This window comes from Cupressus sempervirens, chromosome 3 (genome assembly GCF_028749045.1).
Source record: "Cupressus sempervirens isolate cs-2001-9-10 chromosome 3, ASM2874904v1, whole genome shotgun sequence".
NCBI classification, from domain to species: Eukaryota; Viridiplantae; Streptophyta; class Pinopsida; order Cupressales; family Cupressaceae; genus Cupressus; species Cupressus sempervirens.
Window position 1 is genome coordinate 208,888,508 of NC_143120.1, and position 20,045 is coordinate 208,908,552.

Genomic DNA, 20,045 nt, shown 5'->3' on the forward strand with positions numbered 1-20,045 from the left:
ATTTTTTTCATCTCATAGCTCAAAACATCAACCCCCTAAGAGAGGAAGATTTGAAAAAGATACTTGATCAATCTACACTACAGGAAAAATTTTGTGATAATTCTATATTGGTGAGTGTAGATGAACTAAAGAAATCAGTGACTGAAAATTCAAGGGAAGTGGTAAATACACAAGAACCACCTGTCATCACCCCTCAAGTCACTAGTGTACAACCTTTAGATAAAATGCCAGAGCTTACATCAAAAAAGGTTGATATAGTTGAAAAGGATACAGTGGAAACTCGAGCCACTATTGATACATAGAGTGAAATAGGTCAGATAAATCTTTCTGCACCTCCAACACAAGTACAAGGTGCATCAAAAGGCATTGTGGAAAATAAGGACAAGCCTGAAGAGATCAAGTTGACACCAAAGATGAAGGATCAAGAAACCATTCAAGCATTGGTAACTTTACCAGAGTCTAGCACTCCTTCCAGTCATACTCTTCAAAAGCTAAGCATAGATGTAACACCATTACAAATCTTAGTGCTGAGTCCAAGTACATCAAAGGCTGAAGAAGTGATACAATATGGAGATGTAAGTCTTGATGAAGAGATTGTGTTACCAGAGTATGATTATGACACAGTGACAATTAAGTAGATGGACATACTACAAGAAGCCATAGCTAGAAAGAAGCATCGGGAACTACTCAGAAAAGAGCATAGGCAGAAGTAAGGATTGCTTAATATCAAAGATATCTTTCTAGATGCATTCAGTTTGCCTACTCTAGATGAAACCAAGTCACTCATTGAACAACTGACAACTATAGTGGAAAAGGTTAGTGATGTAGACCTTGATACAAATGCTACATTATTAGAATGGTCTAAAGAGAAGTTTCAAAACAAAGTGAATGAGAAAATATTAGTTGGTATAACACTCACAGGAGTTGCATTAGCAACTATGGTAGAAAGTGTGAAGAAGGTACTTGAGAACATTTTCTCACTGTACACTAAACTGTGCAATCCAATACTCTTCACATAAGAGACAAGAAGACACATTTTGAGTTTGGAAAGTCAAGTTAATTCATCATGTGCAAAATTGCCTATGAATCTAGCTCAAAGTGGGAAGCACTTCAGAATATTATTACTAACACAAAGTTTGTTAGTAGCATTATCTATAGATGAAGCCAATATAAGGGCCAAACTGATTAGCATCCAAACAACATTGACCCCACACATCGAGATTTTGCACAAGGAATTAGGTTATGCTAAAATTCTTAGGAAGAAAGACCCCAATCTTTCAACATTAGATAGCCTAGTCCACCTTATTGTCAAGATGGCCATCCAAATTAAGTCTTTGGATGTAGCATGTGAAAATTGGGATGTAGTTCTCAAAATAATTCTTGAGGTCCATAAATCTTTCTTGGAAAAACACACTATCGTTGTATAGCCCATTGACACAACTGTCAAAAAGAGGGAGAATAAAAGTTAGCTAAGAGGGAGAAAGAATAAAGAGGGAGAAAGAAGCAAAGAGTATTAGTTATCAGAGAACAACATATACAGGCATATCTACTCGGCAAGAGTCCAAAATTAATTTTGAGTACAAAACTAGAACTATCAACTCAGGGGGAGTTATTAGATTTTGAGGTATAAGTGTTGTTGATTTTTTTTGAAATTTTGTATATAAGCTGAATAAGAGATATTTTATGCTTGTAACAATAAGGATATCAATTCATGATGAAGTGTTTTATACACTGATGTCAAAGGGGAGATTGTTGGTCTTGTATTGGTTTTGACTAGTGAATGTCTACACACTTAAGTCATTAACTGAGTTCATGTCAAACAAGTAATACATGTTGAGCACAACATGTATTTGATAGAGCATGCCGAGTCCATAGTGAGTGTGGAGCCACTCATGTGTCAAGTCACTCAAGTTTCAAGTAGTCAGTGTATGCCGAGTGATATAGGAGTTGTGCAAGCAATACATGCTGAGTAATATAGATTCCAAGTCATAGTAAAGAAAATAGTATATTCCAAGCATCAAAGACTTCAAATGCTGAGTGAGACAAATTTTTCATAATTGTTTGTAATGGCACAAACAACTATGTAAATTGATTTTGAGCCAACTTAAAGATTGAATTATGATATTTTGGAGATAAGGACGAATCTTAAGTTGGAGTCCCTATGAATTGCATGTAGCCAATTAGGTAAAGGAAAGGTTTAAGTGGAAAAATGGGTGAATCACAACTATTGATTTATACCTAACCCTAAGTCACCTAAGTCTTCTTATGGAGGACAAACCCTAAACTTTCTAAGGTGCATGAAGGAGTGAAGAGAGAAGTTTACATGTGTAAAATAGAGCATTCATGGTGGCTAAGGAGTTGTGATCTAAGATTACATTACATAATTAGTTAAAGGAGAATAGAGGAAAGGAGATAACATATAGCAAAGAGACATTTGATCAAGAAGGATCGAGAATGCATCAGTTTAGAGGTGATCTATCATCAAGTAACCAAGTGCTAACTATAGGATAATTGCTAAATCATTCTAATAGGTGAATCAATCAAATCTCTTAATAGAGTAGTACTAATAGGCTATATTGAAATTCTCTAACAAGGTGCTTACTTAATTGTGAGTTGAAGTCCTTTAGCAAGGCACATTTTAGGGTGTTGAAATCCTTTAATAGGGTGAGACCTAACAATCTTTGTAAGCCTTTAATAGGGTAAACCTTGCGTATGAAAAAACCTAACCTATCGAGAGCATGTGTAAACAAGCAAACATTAGTTGTAACATGTGCTTATGAGAGATTAGAAACCAATGGAAATAGAATTAAAATATACTTGAGTTTAAAAGCTTATGCAACCATAAATTAAAGTCCTCACATAACCTCAAAGCAACTCAACAAGGGCACCCATAAGAGGCCTTGTTGGTGTGCTGAAGTGTGAGGGATGTAGATGTGCTCTCCCAAACACAACTATTGAATCCCTTGTCAATGAAAATGCAACATGAAATGAGTCTATCCTAAGATTAATGGAGAATAACTTCAAGAAATGGCTATGAGTGAGCCAATCCTTAAGAGATTCTAGAAGTGAGATGGAAATGCAATGCAAGAAAGAAACCTACAACATCATACTACCATAAAAACTAATGCAAGAACTAGAAATCTAAGTAATACAAACAACTACCAAAGGTTAGTTCTAAGCATAAAATCTCTAAAAAGCTCTAGTATAATACTAGCATGATAACAATGTATATGGATGTCATGTCCCCTTTTCAAATAATTAAAAAAGAAAATCTTTGCTAAGGCAGGCAGGCCCAAGAAAGTGAAGTTTCGGAAAAAGGGGGTTAATCTTTGGAAACTGTTGGACTAATAAATAAAAATTATTATTAAAATAAGTTTCATTAACCTCTCTTAGATGTGAGTTATAGTTATGCCCTCTTTTAAGGGGTTTGGAGGCATTTTGGGCTCATTCCAGAACTTGATTTTTGCTCATTCTTTGTTATTCTTTAGAGGCTGCCAAACCTGTGGAGAAGGAGACCCAAGAACGGGAGTTTGCAGGTTTCTAGGGAGACCCAAGAACGGGAGTTTGCAGGTTTCCAGGAAGGCTAAGGATGGGATTTTGAAGCCATTCCATGTGCATGCTCATACAGAGTTTGCCTTTGTGCTGAACAGTGTAGATTTGTGGGTTTTTGGGTGTGGTTTTTTGCATGAGTTTGGTGTTTTCAGTTGAGCATTTCATATCAGTTTTGGTTGCTGCTGTATTTCAGACTTTAAGCTATTAAAATAGAGCTGAATATATTTATTGGGGTGTGATTAAAATTCTGAGATAGCTTATTAGTGTTTTTGTGGTGTTTTCGGGCATTTTTGTGTTAATTTCGGGAGCCCGATGAGCATAGTTTTTGTCCTACATTTGTGAGCTGTTTTGTAAAGGCTATATAGATCTGGAAATGAAATTTTATAGGCTGTTATGCTGCTCAAATTTTTGTAAAAATTTCTACTTTCAGATTTATTAATAACAGGTGAAGCTGTGAAGCTTTTGGCACTATTTTCGACATACCCGATTTGGGGTTTCTTAAGAAATTTGGTGGATCTTTGTGATATCAGTTCTTTGATTTTGAAAATCTGATTAGAGGTGTGAAATACCATATCAAATCAGAAAAGGGGACATTTCAGTGGTATCAGAGCCACGATCTTGCCAGCCTGAGGGTTTGTAGAAGTTTGCAGGTTAGTTTTGACAACTACCTAGATCTTGCATTTCAGTTTTGAGAACTACCCAAATCTTGCATGTCATAATTTATGATTGCATGTTGCTTCTAATCAGCTGCATATCAAAATTTATGGTTGCATGCTACTTCTAATAATTTTCATGTTAGTTCTTGGTGAATTTGGTGGTTGTAGAAGTTTGCATTTCAGTTTTGACAAGTACCCAGATCTTGCATGTCAGTTTTGACAACTACCCAGATCTTGCATGTCATAATTTGGTGGTTGCATGTTGCTTCTAATCAGTTGCATGTCAAAATCTATGGTTTCATGCTACTTCTAATCATTTGCATGTTAGTTCTTGGTGAATTTGGTGGTTGTAGAAGTTTGCATGTCAGTTTTGACAACTACCCAGATCTTGCATGTCAGTTTTGACAACTACCCAGATCTTGCATGTCATAATTTGGTTGTTGCATGTTGCTTCTAATCAGTTGCATGTCCAAATCTATGGTTTCATGCTACTTCTAATCATTTGCATGTTAGTTCTTGGTGCTTGAAGAAGTTATATCCTATTGGGGTTACACTCTACTTTATCCAGAATGGACAGGTATAGTACAGAGTCTCAGAGGGAACGATCTTGGACAATTGATAGCCAGAGTCAAAATAGTAGAAAGGATGGTTATTTAGACATTCGAGATAAACTTATGAAAATAAGCCATGACATGTCTAAACAGTTGGTTGAGCACCACCGTATAAATGACATGTTATCTGACCCAGCTAAGGTGGATAAGTTGACTGGATTTCTATTTGGCAGATTTTCTCACAGGACAGATGACACAATTCCCAAGAACTTGCATGAGGAGTTTGAGAAACTAGCTGATAGCCAGGTAGAGGTCTCAGATTCTACTCTGCCACAGGAGGTGGTGGGAAAGGATATCACATAGATTGATAGTAACAGTCAACTTGATACTCAAATTGAGACAATTGTTTACAGGTCGTCAAAGGGTGATGCCACAGGTATTCAAGATGGTATAGTTACAACAGGCAGTGACTACAGTGTAGTGGGTTCAGATGATGATTATGAGGATGTTGTTGTGCAGGATGGTGAGATACCTGGTAGAGATGAGCAGACATTGAGCATTCATGACTTTGCTGAGAAAGAGTACCAGGCACAGTTAGATGCTTCATCACATGAGGTTGAGGCTGGTAGTACTTCACATGATTTGTCCAGCCAGCTGAAGGTGAACCAAGATAGTATTGTGACTTCATTATCTCATCATGACAGGTATGTGGAGCTAGTTGGTATTGGTCATATTACTCAGGTGAGGAGTTTGCTTGAGTTACCAGTTGATTCTAGTTTACGGATATGGACTCGAGATTGTTATATTGGCATTTGGGATTCAGTTGACTGGAGATCTTTAACACTTTTTGGTAGCAGTGTTTGTTTGGGTGCTATCATGGATTTGATTAGCAGATTACATGGTGTTGTCTTTTCTTGTGCCAGTATCTTGTTTGATGTTGGTATTAGTTTTTATACACCAATGTTGGGCTTTGTTCATATATCCAGTCGACCATACTTGCTGGAATGTGTTGATGATATTTCATATTTGGCAGTGTGTATAGATGAGTCCCAGGATCATATTGGCATTGATGACATCCAGGAGGATGCAGTGGGCAGTTTTGAAGACTTAGTTTCCTTGGGTACAGAGGAGTTGGACAGCAATGCTAATGTTTTTGATACTCCGTATGTTGATATAAGCTTTAGATTTGATTCACAGGATATGGATGGTAATACTCTAGAGACTAGTAACTTTGAGGACACTCCTTCAGACAGTGCATTAGAGGAGGTTTGTAGGAGACAGTCAAGCCAGTGCCATCATGTGTCTAATCAGTTGAGAGTTAGTGACCAAGACATTGCTATCACTTGCCAACATTTCGATGCTGCTCGTCAGTTGTTAGCAGTTTATAGATGGGGTTCTCCTACTAGTGATGAGCAGGGAGGAAGTTATCTTTCCTTGACAGAGATCCACTCTTTATGGGAGGCTATTCAAATTTTGAGACAAAATTATATGCAGTTGGTAGCCGACAGAGATTATCTTATGGAGTGGGGCAGTACAGCATATGATGCATTGTTGGCCAAGGAAGATGAGGTGAGTGAGCTTACTGAGCAGCTTGAGGTGACTTATGAGATTCTTGAGAGTACACAGTTGGCTCTCAAGGAGTCACAGTTTCATTTGGCTAAAGTGACCATGGAGTTAGAGTGACTACAGTCTTTACCTAATTCTATACAGTCACAAGCTATGGTGTTTGGTGATTCGAGGATGTCCATGGCCGAGATTGTTAGAGACAGTGGAGATGGGGATGCATCCATCCTTGATATTAACATTGGCATATTAGGTTCATTCCCACTAGAGTCAGGTTCAATTGAGTTGGGTGTTGTAGCAGACTTTTGTGGTGTGCCTGACATGGTGGTGACCTCTAGTACTAATGGCACGAAGACTAGAGATGTTGTATCAAAGACCATGTGTGACGTTGGTCAACTGATAGTTGGCATGGTTCCTACTAGTAATACTACTCCCTTCGCAATGTCTTTAGAGGTAGTAGTCAGTTCCAACTTGGTTAATGATCGATTGCAGTTAGTTACATCTGGATTGCAGTCTGAGCCACTGACTGAGATTGGTGCATTCTATCGGCATTACACTATGAGGTATGCTCATCTATCTACCTTTGATGACCATGTTGATGAGATGATGATACAGAGATGTACTTTGGTTCCTAGTGCTTATCATCAGTTATGGGATAGTTTGATGCCTCGGGATGAGAGTTGTGATGGGCATGACATGGTGATAGGTCCTGCAATTGAAAGGTTGATAATACATGACTTAGAGCAGGAGTTTTGGAGTGATGCTTTAGCAGGTGTTGTTATTGATTCTACTCCTTTGGCTATGACATCTCTTGACTTAGCTGGTGATCAGTCACAGTGGGTTGTATCACTTCTTCATGGTGAGCTATTGACTGAGGTTGGTTTTTTTTTTCAACATTATATTGCAGGGTATGTACATCAGTTAGCATTTGATCTTTGTGCTGAGGAGTTGATGGCAGACAAATTTGGTTTGGATTCCATTTCTTACTCTTTATCTTGTAATGTCTTTTCACCATCAGCAGTGTATGGGAGTTATGGTTATGAGATAGTGGCTGATGATTTGCAAAGTTGTGTTGACTGCAGGAGTTGTACAGTGTGTGGATTCTCCATACTTGGTACAGTTTCATTCGAGAGGGTTCACCATTGTTGCAGAGTTGGATTGTACATTCCATATAGGCCAGTGGGATGCGTTGATGGTATTTACTGTGTTGGTAGTTTGATTTGTCCACTTTACTTGGGTTCTGATGTTCTAAGAGTTTGTGCCTCATGGGTTTTGATTGTGGTAGTGGTGATTTCGAAGTTTGGTTGAGCTATAATTGTTAATTTGATTATGGATTCCTCTTGGTCATATTGCAGAGGATATTGTAGGAGCCTGTGTTAATTGGTAGTAGTATAGTTCATGACTACATTTGGGATCCAGGTGGATTGATTGGTTTATTGTTCAACCATTGCTTGAGGACAAGCAATTATTGGGAGGGGAGGACTTGTCATGTCCCCTTTTCAAATAATTAAAAAAGAAAATCTTTGCTAAGGCAGGCAGGCCCAAGAAAGTGAAGTTTCGGAAAAAGGGGGTTAATCTTTGGAAACCGTTGGACTAATAAATGAAAATTATTATTAAAATAAGTTTCATTAACCTCTCTTGGACATGAGTTACAGTTATGCCCTCTTTTAAGGGGTTTGGAGGCATTTTGGGCTCATTCCAGAACTTGATTTTTGCTCATTCTTTGTTATTCTTTAGAGGCTGCCAAACCTGTGGAGAAGGAGACCCAAGAACGGGAGTTTGCAAGTTTCCAGGGAGACCCAAGAATGGGAGTTTGTAGGTTTCTAGGAAGGCTAAGGATGGGAGTTTGAAGCCATTCCATGTGCATGCTCATACAGAGTTTGCCTTTGTGTTGAACAGTGTAGATTTGTGGGTTTTTGGGTGTGGTTTTTTGCATGAGTTTGGTGTTTTCAGTTGAGCATTTCATATCAGTTTTGGTTGCTGCTGTATTTTAGACTTTAAGCTGTTAAAATAGAGCTGAATATATGTATTGGGATGTGATTAAACTTCTGAGATAGCTTATTAGTGTTTTTGTGGTGTTTTCGAGCATTTTTGTGTTAATTTCGGGAGCCCGATGAGCATAGTTTTTGTCCTACATTTGTGAGCTGTTTTGTAAAGGCTATATAGATCTGGAAATGACATTTTATAGGCTGTTATTCTGCTCAAATTTCTGTAAAAATGTCTACTTTCAGATTTATTAATAACAGGTGAAGCTGTGAAGCTTTTTGGCACTATTTTCGACATACCCGATTTGGGGTTTCTTAAGAAATTTGGTGGATCTTTGTGATATCAGTTGTTTGATCTTAAAGATCTAATTAAAGGTTGGAAATATCATACAAAATCAGAAAAGGGACATTTCAATGGAAGAAATGGAAAATGCTTGAGACAAGGGCTCTATTTATAGGTTTGAGAGAGGCCTTGGGGAGGTGGCATCCATGTGGCATCCACATAGGTGCCACAAGGGAGACACATGGGCTAAAGGAAAAGCCATGCAAAAGTCAACATAAGCCTTTAATGTTTGAGAGGCTCAAGGTGTGCTCACACATTTGTGAGCAACCTTGGGGGAAGGAGTGGGGGACAAATGTGTAAGAGATGTAAGAGGCATAAATGAAGTGGAAGGTTTATTGGATCAAGACCTTCTCACACATGTGTGAGCAAACACTTAGGGGCTAAAAGGTGTTTTAAAATATTTTTAAGGTAAAAAAGTGGGATTAAGCAGTGGATAGGCTTAGAAGGATGAGAGTCATGGGTGTAGACTAGGTTTTAGGATAGGATTAGGATTAAATTAAATAAGATTTAACTGAATCATAGGATTATAGAATTTAATGGAATGGAGGGAACTAAATAAATACAATTTATTTAAAAAGGAATTTATGGAGTACTTACACATTAAATGAATTTAATACATTAGGGGGAAGTATTTAAATTAGATTTAAATATAGTAGGGAAATGAACTTATTTAATAATTGATTAAATAAGTAAAAAAATATGACAAATATAATTAATTAATAAATAATTAATTATAATGTCACATGAGATATTAAATAAATTAATATAGTGTTTAGGATAATGTTGAGTGCCTATATTTTGCCCCTCTTTGATGTGATGTTAGGATGACATTATATCAAAGAAAAAAAAATATAGGTTGCCCAATAAAGGATAGGAGTCCTAGGAGTGGTGTTGAAGTGATGACAGGGGAAGAGGGTGCCCCCTTGCAAAAATAGCACAAAAAATGAATTTTGGGCAATTTTCATGAAAAGGTTTGTAGAAGAAAAGAAAGGGTAAGAAATAGGAATAGATGAACATTTTGCATGACTTGGGGATAAACAACAGTCGACATGGCTCAGGAAAGGGTATGGGCTTGCAAAGGGGGCCTTGGAGGGACTATATAAGTCTCCAAGAGGCTCAAGGAAGGGTCATTTGCACATCTAGAGAGCAGAGAACCAGAGCGAAAGATGGATCTGATCGACAGATTATAGTTTGGAGAGTGCATTCGAAAGCACCAGAGACTAATCGAGATGGGCCCACTAGTAAGTTGACTATCAAGCTTTGTCAAATTTTTTATTTTGAAGTTTTAGATAGTATTTATTGCACATTTATGGGGCCAAAAACTCGATCGTCTATGCAGACAAAAAATGGGGACAAGGAGGTCTGCAAAGATGATAGGATGCATCCTATCATATGCATAGACAATGAAAGGGGGAAAATAGGGGTCAGAGCTAGGGTGGAGATAATGATCTCTATATCATCATCTTCGTAGACAATAGTTGGGTAGTCGTTAGTAGGAATCCAGTATCTGCGCAGCTACAAAAGATGCTAGAACAACGTCTCCATATTCTATCATCTTCATGAATCAACATCTATGTCGATCAATGTCTACATGGATCAATGTTTGTGCTCATTTGCATCTTCGTTGATTTGGATGAATTGGTAGACAATAGGGGTAGGGATGACTAGGGGTGAATAGAGGAGGATGCCCAATACTGAGGGAAGCATAAGAGAGAGGATACACTAATCATGTGCATGTCTATGATGTAGATAGAGTCAGTGGCATTCTGGTCACAGGAGCACTATCTGGTGACCATAATGCTAGGTGACACACTAATGAAGGTAGAGTGGGGGCATGTGAGACTATGCATCTTAGAGCATGTCCACGAGTGGCCTAATTTGAGAATGCAATTAGCACAACTGTTAGCATTGATAGAGTGATGACATGCATTGACATCTAGTTTCTATCTACCTATGGGAGAGGTGACAGTTACCTTGTTGGACGTGTGGCATATTTTGTGAGTGCTGATATGTGGGGCATACCCAAAGTACATGCTAGAGGGTGTCGATCTATATTTATGAGAATGCTTTAGGCATCGATGATAGAGGCTACTAATACACAGATCATGACTGACATGGAGGGAGGCTATGGAGCAGGGATTGCCACAACTTCCTCTTTACCTTGCCTCACTCATATGGAGGATGGTACAGGACCTGCAGGGCATGGATTCTTGATTGGCTAGACATGGGTGTTGAGCATGTTGTTATAGGATGATGGCATGATCTTCTATTGGGGCTAGACCATTTTAGTCAAGCTATACCATGACCTGCACATGTGTGCCTACAGGACATAGCGGACTATAGGTCCAAGGTTGACACTATTGATGGTGTGGTCTTAGGAGCACATAGGTGTTACATGCCCCATTACCAAATGAGAGACCTAATAGTCAGGTGAGCTATTTGCATGCTGCTACAGGCCACCTATCCAGTATACCTCCACTGAGTCTATTAGCTTTTGGAGGAGATGCTTAGACGAGATTATCATGTTCGACTGGACACCATATGACGATGTAAAGTGATGGTGGAGTACATTAATAGCTAGGGGAGAGGATGATAATGAGGATTAGTTGTACCTCTGATACATTCAAACAAACTATTGGCTAATCAGGTAGACCATGTATGTTGTTATGCGATATATGCCCTCTATGGTACAACAACAGTTTGGGAGGACATAAGATGTAGTACTAGATAGGTTTGTATACCCAGTGGTATCCCAGGAGTACGACAAGTTATGGGGACATGGGACCACTCTGAGATTAGTGAGGATATCATGACATGGGATGTAACGAGTTCCTTGGGTGCATAGATAGGAGCAAAGGGATGGAGAGATGACACCTACCTACACACAGTGGTGGGCAGCCCATCAGCTAATATGATTGATAGTACCTAGAGTGCCACTACCAATAGAGCAGGCATAGGGTTAGGGTGATGGAGTAGGGGATGGGGGGTAGGTAGTAGTGGTGCCACCACCAGCATGGGGTGCACAATAGTGTCCTTGAGGGTTCAAAGCTCGTCAGAGGAGGGCACCAGCACCAATAAGGCCACCATACGTATAGGCACAAGGGTCACAGGGGCCACAAGGGCTATAGGTACAGGGGCCACAAGGGCCACAGGCGCAAGGGCCACAGGTATAGGTAGAGGATATAGGTATGATTAGGGTGGAGTGAGATAGTCTTCAGACAGAGGTTGCCCATCTCAAGGGTGAGATACATGTGGAGCAAGTATACATAGATAGTGCCCAGCAGGCCTTGGCAACATTACATGCATAGGTACATGTCTAGTGAGCTAGGGCAGACAGTGTCCAGGAGGCTTTGGCAACCCTACAAGTGAGGATCAATGCTACAGAGTTTAACAATTTTGGGATGTAGGAGGAGGTGGATGAGTTGGCTAAGATAGAGACTCTATGGCAGGAGCTGGCCACACTACGGGCAGAGTAGAAGATGCACTAGGCACAGCTAGATGAGTACCATCGGTAGCATGATCTAGCTCAATAGGTAGTACAACCTAAGGTAGCCATGGCTATGATGTAGGAGGCTATGGTAGCCTACTGAGTGGAGACATGGGTCGTGCTAGAGGCAGTCTATTATAGGTCCCTATATCATGATGTTGTGCTTGTCAATCAATGGCAACCAAATTTTCACGAGGCATCCAGTTCATGGACCATAGGGGGCTGCCAGTAGTTAGAGCAGTTAGTGGGATAGGGAGGACCTCTATGAGGAGGGGATACAAGAGGGGTCGGACCCTCACAGCCAACTTCATGATTCTGATAGCTAGTAGTTTTGACATAGTGATGCAAATGTAGCAAGTTTTTGATGATGCATGATGCATGATGCTACACGATTCTTTTTGTATATGGACTATACAGACAATGATGTTATATATATATATATATATATATATATATATATATATATATATATATATATATATATATATATGACATGATTCGATGAGCTTAAGTGTATATGGATGATTTTTTCTTATGCATGTGATTTTTATGATGTGGTTACTAACACTGTGATACAGGATGTGTGTGATGTGATTTTTCCTATGATGCATATATAATGACTAATGTGTGGGTGATGTAGATTTTATTGGTGGTATATGATATGTATGCATTTTGTTTTTATACATGTATGGATGTACTATATGCTTTATGAGATATATTCATAATGTATATGTTACTACGTGTGATGGAAAAAATGGATAGAGTAATGTAATGAACAATGAGATTGAATAACGAATGAAATGTTCTAAGGAAATGAATGTACCTAATATGAAAATGAATGTATCCTAAATGAAAATGAAAGTAAAAATAAAAAGACCCTAAATGATGCAAATGTAATATAAATGAACCTAATGAATGTACATGTGTCAAACTGTTCACGTGTAGGAATCAAAGAGCTTAGCATGGGAGGGGGGGATAACCATAACCTTTGTCTCAAGTAGGGCTTAATGAAATCCTAGCTACATGAATATTAACTACATGATACCAAGGTATTTAGTTGTGTTTATATGGGAGAGAACACCCTAGTTTGATTTTGCAAGAGGAGTTATGGATTATAGGCTATAGAAGCATAAATGACATGGTCCCTTTGCGTGGACTAGACTCTCAACACAATAGATGCTTTAGGATAATAAGTGTAGTTTTCATTGTCATAGTTTTCATTGTCATGATGGAACAAATGTCATATATGCCTTGGAGAGGTCTAGGCACACCCAACATCTTTTTAGGGATCTTTGGTGTAAAGTGTACTATCCCGTTGCCCTCAGTGTGTAATGCATAAACATAACTTGAAACTGACACATATGTTCTAAAGCATAAAAAAAGATCATACCACAAACAACACATGTAGTTAATGAGAGCTATTCAGGTGATACCAAAATATAGAAGATCGAGGCACACCATAAAAGGCTTCGACTAACACACAAAATGAAATCAACCAAAAAGAGACCTCATGACCAAGAAGTCATTTAGTCCACATTTCCTACCAAGAATGTTAAGGCCTAAAGGTGAATGTCTTACTGCCAATTATAGGAAGGATTCATCCTATGAAAGTTAGTTTGTCTGATGTTTATTGTCACAAATGTTTGTTGGCAAGGGTTGTGAAAAGAACCACTTTCTCAAATCATTAAGTCTTAAAGGTGATTTTGTTTAAATTCTGTTGTAGTCACTATTGTGAGAAAAAGCTCAGTGTAATGGGTTTGTAGGATCAACACTCAATGGGAAAAATGCCTCGCGAACTAGAGATCTTTAGGGAGATGGAAGTGAATGGATGCCTCATAGACAAGAGCTCTTTTATTAGATGCATGAAAAGCCCAAGTCAGATAGGACTTCTGCGCAAAGATGGGATGAAATGGTGAAAAAGGGGTGAAGTGAGATGAGCCTTATAGATAATGGACCAAAATACTTTTTTTAGGAACTTTTTCTTTTTTTTAGTCTTTTCTTTAGGAACATTTTATGAATGTGTTTGGAGTTTTCTAATTTTCTTATTTTTTTGTATTTTGTGGAACTATAACAACACTATACAAGAACTGCAAACTCAAGCATAGAACTTCTTGAGGTGTTGGATATTTACAGGTTCAAGGAGCGGATCTCCCTCTAAAGTGACAATCTGATGTGCCCTAGAACCATATTTGGATGTAATGATAAATGGACCAAGCCAATTAGGTTCAAATTTTCCTTTCTTCTCATGGTTTTGGAGGTTCTTCATGTTATGTTGTAAAACTAAGTCACCCACATCAAACTCTCGAGGCTTGACTTTTTTGTGAAACTGAAGTTGAAGGTGATTTTGATACACGTTGAGGTGGTTTAGGGCATTGAGACATCTTTCATCGAGGAGTTGCAGCTCTTGCAAGCAAGCAACTTAGTATTCTTCTTTGGACATTAGATTCTTGAGAGAGATTTTGAGGGAAGGGAGCTCAATTTCGTGGGTAAGATAGCTTCAGAACCATAAACAAGGGAAAATAGAGTGGTTCTTGTGGGGGTACGGATGGAGGTGCAGTAGGCCCAAAGGGCGAGAGCAATTTGGAGGTGCCAGTCATGACCAGCTACGTCAACAGTTTTCTTTAGGATTTTCAAAATGGTTTTATTGGTAGCTTTAGCTTGGCCATTGCCATGGGGGTAGTATTTGGTGGGAAAATGATGGGTGATTTCGAATTTCCTATACAATGTGGCAACTTCTTGATTTTTAAAAGGCATTCCATTATCAGTCATGATGTCTTGAGGTATATCAAAATGATAGATAATGTAGTTCAAGATGAACTTTGAAACCTATTTTTTGATGGTGTAGGTTAATGGGATAGCCTTGACCCACTTTGTGAAGTACTTAGTGGCGGAAATAATATACTTGTGGCCATTTGTAGAATTTGGGTATACTTGACCAACAAGATCAAATCCCTAGAGGGAAAAGGGCCATGATGTGATGGTGGGTTGAAGGTCTTGGGCAGGAACTTGTCTCAAATCGCCATGCTATTGACAAGGAACACATCTTTTCACAAAATGGTAGGCATCTACTTCCATAGTAGGCCAATAGTAACCCATTCTAAGGAGATTTTTCACTAACATAAGGCCATTGGAATGGGCACCAAAAATTCCTTGGTGGACCTCTTTTAATGCCATTCTAGTTTCATCTAAACTGAGACATTGGAGGAGGGTTCCATCAAAGTGTTTCCAGAAAAGTGTATCACCTAGGATAGTATATTGGGCGGTGCAACGGATGAAGGTTTTTCTTTGATTCAAGGAGAGGGCTATGGGAATCATTGTGTGATGAAGATAGGCAAAAATTCCAGCATACCATGGAGACTTAGGACCGACAATGTCACACACCATTTCTAAATCAGGTTGCTCATAAGCAAGAAGGAAAAGATTCTCAACAAGAAACTCATTCTTAGGATTGTAATCAAGCATGGAAATCATGGAGGCAATGGTGGCCATGACATCTTCTATTTTTTTATTGGCCCTTGGTATCTGCTAAAAAACTATCTCAATGAAGTGTTGTCTAAGATCTTCAACTATATGGTGATATGGTAACAACTTTTCATCCTTTGTTTGGTATTCATTTGTGACTTGTTTAATGACCAATTAAGAGTCTGTAAAGACAAGAAGGCTTTTGATATTCCATCTAATAGCTTGATGAAGCCTTGTGACTAATCCTTCATACTTAGCTATATTGTTTGTGTAAGGGAATGAAATTTTATAAGACTTAGGAATGAGGTCTCCTTGCAATGTAACAAACAAAATTCCTACCCTCGATCCCTTTCGTGTGAATGAACCATCAAAAAATGGCTCCCATTGTGTACTAGGGGTAACAGTCATAATTGTGTCATGTGGAAAGTCTACTATAATGGGATGGTCTCCTTGAAGAGGAGCTTCATCAAGTTGGTCCGTAATTACTTGTCCCTTAATGGCCTTGCGATCCTTGTAAACAATATCGAATTCACTTAAAATCAAGACCCATTTTGCAGTTCAACCAATGAGGGAGGCTTTTGATAGAAAATATTTCAGTGGATCTATCTTGGAAATGAGATGTGTAGTATGATTAAGCATATAATGGCATAGTTTCTGCATACAAAAGACTGTTGCCAAACAAGCTCGCTCAACAGTAGTGTAGTTCAAATCATAGCCAACTAATGTTCAACTGAGATAGTATATAGCTCACTCATTACCATTGTCATCTAGTTGTACCAAAAGGGCACCTAAGGCAACTAAAGTGGCTAAAATGTATAGAATCAATGGTCATCCTACAATTCGGGGGACTAGAATTGGAGGATTAGCCAAGTATACCTTAACTTGTTCAAATGCTTTTTGACATAGGAAATCCTATTGAAACTTAGTATCTTTTCGAAGCAAATGTTGAAGTAGATGGACCTTATTTGCTAACTAGGACACTAACTGTTTAATAGACTATAACTTTCCTTGAAAACTGTGAAGTTGTTTCAATGTGGTAGGTGGAGGCATTTCCATGACGGCTTTAACTTTGGTGGGATCTACCTCAATGCCTCTTCTTGACACTATGCAACCTAACAACTTGCTTGATTTGACCCCAAAAACACACTCCTTTGGATTAAGGTGAACTTTATATTTCTCCAACCTTTCAAAAATGGTGGTGAGCACATCAATGTGGGAATCATGGGTCTTAGACTTTCCTAGAATGTCATCAATATAGTCCTCCATTATGACATGTAGAAGATCATGGAAGATTGTAGTCATTGTGTGTTGATAGGTGGCATCGACATTCTTCAAGCCAAAAGGCATGACTTGGTAACAAAAGGTCCCCCATGGGGTGATAAATGTCATTTTATGTTGATCTTTTGCAATTTTGATTTGATTGTAACCAGAGAGATCATCCATTAAAGAGAACATTTCATGTTCGGTAGTCAAATCCACTATAATTTTTGTATTAGGAAGTGGGAAATCATCCTTAGGACATGCGAGATTTAAATCTCAAAAATCTAAATCGATGCGAATGCCCCCAGATGCTTTTCTTATAGGAACAATGTTGGAAACCCACTCAAGATAATCAATAGGGCAGATAAACTTTGCCTCTAGCATTTTTTGCAATTCTGCCTTGACCAAAAGTGCTACCTTAGGATGCATCTTGGTAGTTTTTGTTTCACAGGTTTAATCATGGGATCCACTATTAAGTGGTGCACAACCTAATTTGTGTCTAAACCAGGCATGTCTTTGTAGGTCCATGCAAAATTGATTTTGCCTTTTTGTAGGAATTCATTCATCAATTTTTTTTCTTTAGGACTTAAAGTGGCAGCAATGTAGGTGATTTGTGGATTATCTATTGTGGCCAAATTACCTAGAATTGTGTCCTCATTCAGAATAGATGACTTTTCTGATGGTAAAGATTTGAATAGCAAGTAAACCTCTCCCTCTTCTAGCACCTCTAGAAGGTTTTCACTAGAAGATGCATCCTTTATTTTATCCTTTTCTTCATCCAAAAGTACTCCAAAAGAGTTTTCAATAGAGTATGTTTCTTCTATTTTTTAATTTTTATTTTCACTTTTACGACTAAGAGAGTTGACTTGGCTACCAAAGTAGGCTTCCTTGTTGTATTAGATCTCATGTTTGTAATCTTAGAGATTCTTAAGGCCAAAAAGTGCCATCGCTGCTTCGTCAAAGTTACAAATATCAAGAGTTGGTGGTGTCTCCTAAAGGTCCCAGTCTATCATGTCAAGGTTGGTGAGAGTTAGGTCGATGGATGAAAGGTTGGATATGGTAATGGCAAAAACATGGTTATCTAGGTCATCCTCAATGTATTGGAAGGGTACTTCAAAGAATTCCTCCTCTTCAGTCTTAGAATTAGGTTCAAGTATACAATAGTTGTCAACAAAGGACACCTTAGGTTTAATGGAGCCCGAACCATGTCCTTTAGGATAGCTATTAGCCTTAAGGGGTTGTTTGATTCTATCTTCTTTAGGTCCAAGGCTGGTACCATGATATCCCATTTTTTTAATGATGGGAGGAGCCTTAACATATTTATCTTTGGGGAATTCCATAGGTTCATCTTTTCCATTAAAATATAGCCAATCTAGGATATTAGATTCCATGTGTTCATCACTAAGTGATCCCCATTGTTCAAATGTTGTGTTGTTAACATGTATGGTATCCTTATTTGTAGAAGGTGGTATTTGTGAAGTCTTTCTAAAGGAATGGGGGGAAAGTGGTAGTTATCCAATACACCAGGCATTTTCAAACTTATGCTCTCCCATTCCTAGGTTAGCAAAAGTAACCTTCTTCCTTGTAGTATTGACCTTAGTATCTTTGACTTTCTCTTTTCCTTTAAGGGAACTGGAATCATTATTGGATAACTTTGGCACTATTGTGGAAGGTGATTCCGTTATGGTGAGAGATTTAGGTATAACCTTAGCAAACTCACTAATTGGACAAAAATTTGTTGGTATACCTTCCAATCTCTTACAAAAAACAAAAGACAAAGGGTCACCTGGAATTGTGACCTCTCTTCCTTGGTAGGGAAATTTCAAGCATTGATGATATATAGATAGGACCACCTTTATTTTGTGTATCCAAGGTCGACCAAGCAAGATATTATATGGCAAATGTAAGTCTAGGACATGGCATTCAATGTTTATGATAGCTGGCCCAACCTTTAGCGGTAGCATGATAACTCCTTTTGATTCTCTTTCTCTTTCATCATATGCTTTCATTGTTATCCTTTTATTGATATCTAGGAGGTCTTCTAGAAGCCCCAAGAAATGGATCATCTTCAATGTACAAAGGTTCAAACTGGATCCATTATCTATAAGGACTCTTTTTATCTTATGTAACTATATAAGGACTTCAATGTGGAGAAATAAATTGTGGTGTTGGTTAGGACCTTGGAAATCTTTATCTGTGAAGACAAGGTGTTGTTATGCAGCAAGATTTCCAAACATGGTGGTGAATTAGGATGCATTAATGTTTCCAGGCACATGAGACTATAAAAGAAAATCTCTTTGTGGATGGGTGAGGTGGTGAGGAGTTCTAGAATGGATATTTGTGTAGGAGTCTTCCCTAACTGGGATAATACATCATAGTGAGAAGTGGATCTTTGTGAGGTGGATGGCACAGCAGGCACATGTAGAATTGATGGATTAGTGGGTTTGGGAGTGGTGGCTTGCAAAGTCATTCTTCCCCATCAAGTGGTTGCATCACAATCAACTGCTTGTAGGACAAGGGTATTCACATTAGTGTCTACCTCTTCAATGTGACCACACATGGAGTCAAAATCACATATATCATTTGTTTCTATTTTACCACACAATGAGTCAAACCCTGATATGTGGTTAGTAGAATAGTCATAGTGTAATGCATTTGATGTGGAAGCTCAATTTACATTGTTTGTATTGTTGTTTCCATTTTTGTTATTTTCATTGTTGTGGTCAGGAAATGGCTTTTGAAATATCTCTAGTTTAGCATTTTTAGAGGGCAGTCCCCCTTCTACCTCAATTTCTCCATCATCAACAAGATTTTGAATGAAGACATTGAGTATTATACACTTGTTTGTGTCATGTCCTTTGATGTGATGATATTTGAAATATTCATTTTTCCTATACCATTTTGATTTGGGTTGATTCTCATCAAAGGGCTGTGTGTTGGGAAACACCATCAAATTGTAATCCACTAGTTTTTGGAATATGGCATCCAAGGGTTCACAAAAGTTAGTGAACTTCTAATTTCAATCATAGTCACAATTGTAATTTTTGTTGGTATTGTTGTTACGAGGAAAAAATTGTGTTTGATTACAAGATTTCTGATTGTTTTGATTCTAATTTCCATGGTTTGAATTGTTGTTGTTTTGGTTATGACAGTTGTTGTTATTGTTGTTCCCACCTTGGAGGTTTT

General features: G+C 38.3%; 1 pseudogene; it reads left to right on the forward strand.

Annotated features, from left to right (window-relative positions):
* The first annotated feature begins 11,663 nt into the window (after nt 1-11,663).
* LOC149565548 (disease resistance protein Roq1-like) overlaps nt 11,664-20,045 on the forward strand; it is a 94,824-nt pseudogene continuing 86,442 nt past the window's right edge.